Source organism: Triticum dicoccoides, chromosome 4A (assembly GCF_002162155.2).
Source record: "Triticum dicoccoides isolate Atlit2015 ecotype Zavitan chromosome 4A, WEW_v2.0, whole genome shotgun sequence".
NCBI lineage: Eukaryota > Viridiplantae > Streptophyta > Magnoliopsida > Poales > Poaceae > Triticum > Triticum dicoccoides.
In genome coordinates, this window is record NC_041386.1 from 270,102,652 (window position 1) to 270,110,512 (window position 7,861).

Below are 7,861 nucleotides of genomic sequence, written 5' to 3' on the forward strand. Positions count from 1 at the left end.
TTTCAAACACAATCTACCCAAAACAGCAACTAAGCACTTTGCAATCAAGGAAACAACATACTACAGGAAACATATGGACACAAACTTGATGTGCACTCAAAGTACAGGTTACATGCTTCAAATATCATTAAGGTTCGGGTTCATAGGCATCAAGATAAATCCAAGATGATCAATGCAAAAAAAGCAACTTTATAACACAGGTTATGACTTAATGAAAAACAGGGTATACATGTGAGCAGGAATAATATGATGACATGTTGGAGGCATGAAACAAACATGCTACAGTGCAAGATCATAGCAACCAAAGGCATGGCATTAAATTACAGGTTAGACATGGCAAAACATGATTAATAAGCATCTCCATATAGCCTCTAGATCAGTGGCATTCATCAAGACAACTAAGCAAGTCATAACAGATTCTCAGACGTAGTGAAAAACAGAGTAAGGCTAAAACAGATTCATGATGCATACTTTGAGACAACAAACCTATATGCTACAGGAATATTTCATGGCATCAAAGGGCATGGCAAGCATGTACATGTCAAGCACTACAAACCATGAACACTCAGCTCCTGCTATAAAACAATAGAACATATTCAAAACATCATGGCAAAATTGCAAATTATAACAGTTTCATAGATTTGGTGAAATAAACTGATCATGGCAGAAACAGCGACCAATAGACATGTTTGCGAGCTTGTGCAACTCACCACAAAGCATTTCATGGCATGTGAATGTAAGCAACAGCAAGAAGGCATATTTGTGCAACTACTCATGGCAAGAACATGGTCATAGGATGCATAGAACACTAGCTATTCACATGGCAAAACTGAACTTACTGATAACAGGCTGGCAGAAACATTATTTAGCAATTTGAGAGCATGGTAATGACAATCTACAGCAGGCCATAATTGCAAACAAGGGCATGGATGTATAGAGCATAACAAGATCTACAAAACATCCTTACTAAGCATCTCCAGATTATGCATGGATTCACTAGTAGCATCAAGTTAATATAGCAACATATTATAGCAGGTTCAGACTTAGCAGAAAACACTAAGTCACTAAAACCAGCAACAGCAAGTAGCCTACTTTGCATGCTTTGCATGCTTGTGCTAGTCACCACAAGGCACGTAAAAATACATGGATTGCACCACTGTAAAGATGGCATGAAGAAGCTCTTAAAGCATGTTGGCATGATGCTCCAAAGACAAACACACAAAATGCTATGAAAAAGACAAATCGGCAAGTTATGATAACTTCCAGCAGATTATAACATTTAGAACTTTTGCAACAATGATTAAGGCATCAATATGAATAGTAACATGCATGCAAACTACACCAACTTGTAGAGCACTCAGAGATGAACATTTAGACATAACATACACTCAATTTGGACACACATGCACAAAGTTAGGACCCACACAACATGCATACATGATATTGGAAACTAGGGACTTAGCAGAAATTACCAAGCGCGAAAAAGGGGGTCGGGCGGTTCGGGGACGAGCAGATCCAGGTATAGGGGGTTTGATTCGCGGGATGAGCCCGTCCCAGGTTGGTGGCATCCCGGCGGCGGGATTCGGCGATGGCAACGAGTCCGGCGGCGTGCTCGGCGGTGAGGCGGCGAGCTGGGTGAAGGGGACCACGCGGGAGGAGCGGGAGAGGGCGGATCTGGCCTGCTCCCTGCCGGATCTGGCCGGAGGCGGGTCGGAGGAGTGGTGGTCGGGCGAGGTTGGTGGCGGGCGGCGCGACGCGGCCAGCGGGGAGGCGCGGCGATCCGGCGAGGAGGCACGGGGCGACGTGTGTGGCGGAGGAGCAACAGGGCGGCGCGGAGGAGCAAGGCGCGAGCGTTGCGGGCTACCTCCGGAGAACGGACGGCAGCGGCGGGGCGCGCGGCGATGCGGCGGCGCGGGAGGCCGGTGAGGCAGCGGCAAGAGGGCGGCGGAGGCACGGGGCACCGTCGGGCCCGGTTCGGCCCGGCGCAAGCCGGGTCTGGGCTTGGCGGGAGATGACATGGCTGCGCCGGATTGGACGAGGGAGGCGGCGCGGACATGTCCGGTGGCGGGCGAACGCGTCCGACGGCGGGAGGAGGAGGAAGACTAGGGTTTGCCTAAAATTTCGGGGGAGAGGGGGTTTTATAGATTCTGGGAGCTAGGAGAGGGCTATTGATGTGCGGTTTTTGCCCACACGATCGTGACCCAACGGTGAAGAGCATGGAGGGGGTTTAGATGGGCTAGAGGGCCATTGTGAAGGGGTGCTGCTATGCAAGGAGAAAGGGGTCCAGCGGTTAACGTGGTTAACCGTTGGGGCATCAAGCGACCTCCAAATGGAACGAAATTTGACAGGCGGTCTACCGATGATATACCAAAGCCACTCGACAAATCCTGGCCCATTCCGAGAACACTTTTATCCTGCTCACGAGACGAGATCTGAGAGGTGCAATGGGTGCATGTGAGAGTGTCGGATTCTGAAACAGACAATGGAGAAAGTGACCGGATGCAAGTTTTGAAAAACATCCAGATGAAATGCACATGATGACATGTCAAAGTGCAACACGCAAGCAAATGACATGGCAACGATGAAGAATAAATGGAAGACACCTGGCGCATCGTACTCGGGGCGTCACACCCCCTCACTTATCTCTTGATACCACATCATCACCTATCTCCAGAAAAAAAATCTCCATTGCTCTCTCTCCCGTGTTCTTGCTCTCAAACCCGTGGATTTCGATCTCTTTGCTCGAAGCTCCATTTCCGAAACTCCTTCGGGGGATTGTTGCTTGGTATGTGACTCCACCGTTTGTCCAATTAGTTTTTGTTTTAATGGTTTATATTTTGAATAATTAGCTACTCTTGGTGATGTTGTAGATGAGCTTGCATGTTGAATTCTTAGTGTTCTAAGTAGTTTGAATGCTTGCTTTGGCCTCTATCTATCCCTATGAGTACTTGCTATCAATCTTATAAAGTTTTGTTGACAAATCTTCGTCACCCAAAAATTTTCAGAAAATTGTACGCGAACATGATGAACTTGTTTGGAAGGAGTTCTTCGAGGAGGCGATCCTCGGGGGCATCTTCTAGTGACATCTCCGCTCGCCGGCCATATGTTGAACCAAGTGAAAGCTCCACTTGAGATGCCGCCACCAAAACATGCTTATGGCCTTGCGATGAGTATATGGTGCATGTGGGTATTAAATAGGAATTTGAGCAATATGTTCACAATGTCAGTCTCGGTCCCTACATTTCAGATAAGTGTGAACAATGCCACCTTCTCACTAAATCATTTGTCAAAGGGTTTAAATTCCATCCCCGTGAGTCTAGGGTGTCGTTTATGATTTATGATAACCCATTTACCATATCACTAGAGAATTTTGCTTACCACTGCAAACTCCCGTTCTGGGGTTCACTTGACAAACCGCCAAGGGCTAAGTATCAAACATTCTTGTCTAGTCTTTGTTACGGTGAGACGAGGGGAGTGACACAAGGTAGAATAAAGAGCATTCATTTTCCCGCAATTCAGTACTTTCCATTATTTAATGCGAAATGCATAGTAGGCAAGCAAGACTGTAGTACACTTTGTGCTCTAGACTTGAGCCTCATGCACACCGCTCTCACTGGTGAAAGGAATTAGAACCTTGGAGTGATTGTTGCACACAGACTTCAGCACAATGCTAACATGGGCTATTTCTATGGTGGAATATATGCCACGCGTTTAGCACGAGGGCTGGGTGTTGCACCTTTTCCCTTTGATCATATCCTACCCATGCAGTATTTAGATTTTGCCACCCTAAAAGATCATAAGATTCTCAAGGGAAAGGTTGATAATTTCACTTATAATCTGTTGTTTAACCAAACATCTGTTGTGCACACATATTTGCCTGCGCCTGCTCTTGTTAATTATCACAACAAAGGAAGATATTTTGTTCTTGAGAGCGAGGCCCGAGCTCACAACGCAGCAGTGGAGGCAGCACAGTGGGCTGAGGCATCAGCACCAAGAGCCTTCGTGAGCTACCACGCGAACTACTATCCAGATTACTGATCGACTAGCAAGTTAGGCCAAAAGCCTAAGCTTGGGGGAGTACGTGTTCTCACCGACATTACATTCATGCTCACGTATTCATCTTGTCGGTGTTCACACTTTCTCATTGTATCATCCATGTTAGAATTTTATTTTTCTTGCTTTCTTCTTGTGTGTTTGAAAAACTTTAGAAAACCAAAAAACTTAGTTGTACCTAGTTTACTTTCTATGCATGCTTAGTTGTAGTATTAAAAAGAAAATCCAAAAAGATTTCCTTCTTCTTTTGCTTGTTGGGAACTTTCCCGTTTAAATAGTTTTTCTCGTTTTTGCTTTTCCCTTTTATTTGCTTGTTCAAGAAAAACCAAAAACTCCAAAAATATTTTAGTGTGTTCCTCTGAATTTCTTTTCCTTTTATTCGAGTTGTGCCAAGGAGAAGACCACGATGAAAATGTTGAGTGGCTCTCATATGAATAACTATTGATCTAATAAAGAGCCCATTTTACCTTGTCTTCTCGTGTTGAATAAAATGTTTGCAGATTCCAGCTTAGTCCATGGCACTCTTGCACTATTATTATTTTCACATCGTTCAGTCGTGCAAGTGAAAGGCAATAATGACGATATTCGATGAACTGGCCATGCAGAGAGAAACTAGTATGAACTCGACTTGTTCTGTTTGTGTAAATATGTTTAACCTAGTATCCATGATTCAGCCCATTATGATTAAACATGTTTGCAATGACAATTAGAGATTATAGTTTCTCATGCCATGCATAAGTAGCTGGGAGTGGATAATGATTTATCTTGGATACCAACATTGCATTAAAATGATTGTGATGTAGTATGATGATATGGTATCCTCCTCTGAACGTTCGAGTGGCTTGACTTGGCACATGTTCATGCATGTAGTTGAATCAAAACCAACATAGCCTCTATGATATTTTTGTTCATGGTGCTCATATCCTACTCATGCTAGTGTCTAATGTTACTTACGCATAATGCATGATTATGATCGTTGTTGCTCTCTAGTTGGCCGCTTCTCAACCTAATTGCTAGCCTTTGCCTGTACTAAGTGGAGATTCTGCTTGTACATCAAAAAGCCTGAACCGAAAGTTATTCCAAATGAGTCCACCATATCTACCTATATGCGGTATTACCCTGCCGTCCTAAGTAAATTTTCATGTGCCACCTCTAAAAACTTCTAAAAAATATTCGTTTTGTGTGCCTGGATCGTTCATGGAACGACAGGAGGTAGTCAGTATCTTCCATGCTAAGCGGATTATTCTCACGTCGAGCGTTTATTCACTCGCCATCGCACGAGAAAAGGGCGGTAATGGGGATGCCCAGTCCTAAACTGTAAAATATAAAAAGAGTTAATCGCTCGAATAATCAAACAAAAACTCCCAATGGAGTCAAAACCTTTACTTTTTATCGCTTCGGAACCGCCACTAGCTTGTTTAGCATGGGAGATATTGATAACTGATAGTCATGAAGTAAATGAGAAGAGTGCATGTCTCAAAATATCATTTATCTCTATTTTAAAAACTTGAGCTCTGGCACTCTGCAAATCACTGCTTCCCTCTGCGAAGGGGCTATCTATTTACCTTCTAAAACAAGCACTAGAACCTGAGAGCACAGCTGTCATGACTTATGCATTGTGTGTAGCTAATGTTGGGTGCATCATGACTGGATATTTTCTACCATGAATTACAATGTTTAGTCGCTGCTTGAACTTTGGAGGTGCTCTGCATTTATGTTTTGCGGTCTTAGAAAGGGCTAGCGAGATACCAGTATTGTCATATTATATCATGGCTGTTTTGACAACGCTTTGCCATTTGAGATGTCTTATTATTGCTCGCTAGCTGATTATGTCATTGATATGAGTTAATATAATCTTTAAGAGTTATTCTCGGCAGGGTTAGTTATAATGTTGGCTGAAAATCTGGGTGTTGTTTAAGCTTATTTATGCAAATAAGAGCAAAAGAGTTCGTAAAAGTTCTTCTTTTTCACTTTCAGTTTATCAACTGAATTGCTTGAGGACAAGCAAAGGTTTAAGGTTGGGGGAGTTGATACATCTCCAACATATCTACTTTTCCTAACACTTTTCCTCTTGTTTTGGACTCTAATTTACATGATTTGAATGAAACTAACCCCGGACTGACGCTATTTTTAGCAGAACTACTGTAACGCCCCGAGACCGATGTGCCAGGTGTCATCCAGTTAGTCGCTGTTGTTGCCTTGTCATTGCTTGCGTGTCACGCATTGCATATAATGTCATCATGTTCATTTCATTTGCATACATGTTCGTCTCATGCATCCGAGCATTTTCCCCGTTGTCCGTTTTGCATTCTGGCGATTCGTTCTCTTCCGGTGGTCATTTCTACCTTTCTTTCATGTGTGGGGATTAAACATTTCCGGATTGGACTGAGACTTGCCAAGCGGCCTTGGTTTACAACCGGTAGACCGCCTGTCAAGTTTCGTGTCATTTGGACTTCGTTTGATGCTCCAACGGTTAACCGAGGGACCGAAAAGGCCTCGTGTGTGTTGCAGCCCAACACCCTTCCATTTTGGCCCAAAACCCACCTAAACCCTCTCCATCATCTAGAGCGTTCGATCACGATCGCGTGGCCGAAAACCGCACCTCATTTGGACTCTCCTAGCTCCCTCTACCTATAAATAAGTGATCCCCTCCGAAATTTGCGGTCTAACCCTAGCCTTCCCCTACCTCGCGCCACCGGACAAAAATCCTCGCCGCCGGACATGTCCGCCGCGCCGCCGCCACCTCACTCTGCCCAATAGCGTCGCGCCACATCATCTCCGCCGCTGCTCCAGACCAACCGGTGCCCGCCACCTGGCCTCCCCGCGCCCTTTCACCGCGCGGCCCGCGGGGCCCAGATCCGGCCCGGGCAGGCCCGGTTGCCGCCGCCGCCGCCAGCGGGTCGCTGTGCACCGCCCGCTCCACTGCGGCTCCACGCGTCGCTCGCATCCCCGCGCGGCCGAGCAACTCGCCGGACCCGGCCGCGCCGGCGTCTCCCTCGCCGGCCGAGCTCCGCCACCTAGCGCCCTCCTCGCTGCGCCGCCGCCCCATGCCGCCGGTAGTCGCGCCTCATCGCGTCGCTCCTCGCCAGCGTACTTCCTCTCCGGCCACCTCAACAGCTCCAGCTCTGGCGTACTCCCCCCTCAACTCCGGCGCCCCAAGCACTATTCCGGCGAAGTCTCCGACGACCTCGGTTTCCGCGCACGATCTGGATCGAGATCCCGTTGACTTTCTTTCGAGGTTGCAAGTCCCAGTAAATTTTGAGCATCTTCATCGCATTGTATCTCATCATCCGTAGCTCCGATTCATGCATATAGCATATCAAAATGTTCATCTCAGAGAGTACATCATTTCATTCCATTGCATCATTTTCATTTGAGTTCATCTTGATGCCCTAAATGCTGTTAGAAGAGGGCTACTTGAGATAATTGTCAGATCTACTGCTCTATTTAGATATTTGTCATTTTTGCCATGATTATTGTGTGCATGATATGCCCATGATCTCTACATATGTTTTGTTAAGGGTTTTGTCATCTTTCCAGAGGTGCAACCCATGTATTTTTGTGATGTGTGTGGTGACTAGCACAAGCTTGCAAAGTGAGGCACTTGGTAATGCTGATTTCAGGGAATTAGTATTTCCACTAAGTCCTTGAGCTATTTATCTCATATTGCCTTATGTTCATGTTCTTTCCTAGTGATCCGTGCCTCTTTTGAGGATGATCAGTAAGGATGTTTTGTTAATCTCGTAGTGCTCTATCCATCCATGTCTTTATTTGCAATTATGGAGCACCCTAGCTTGAGTCAATCGAG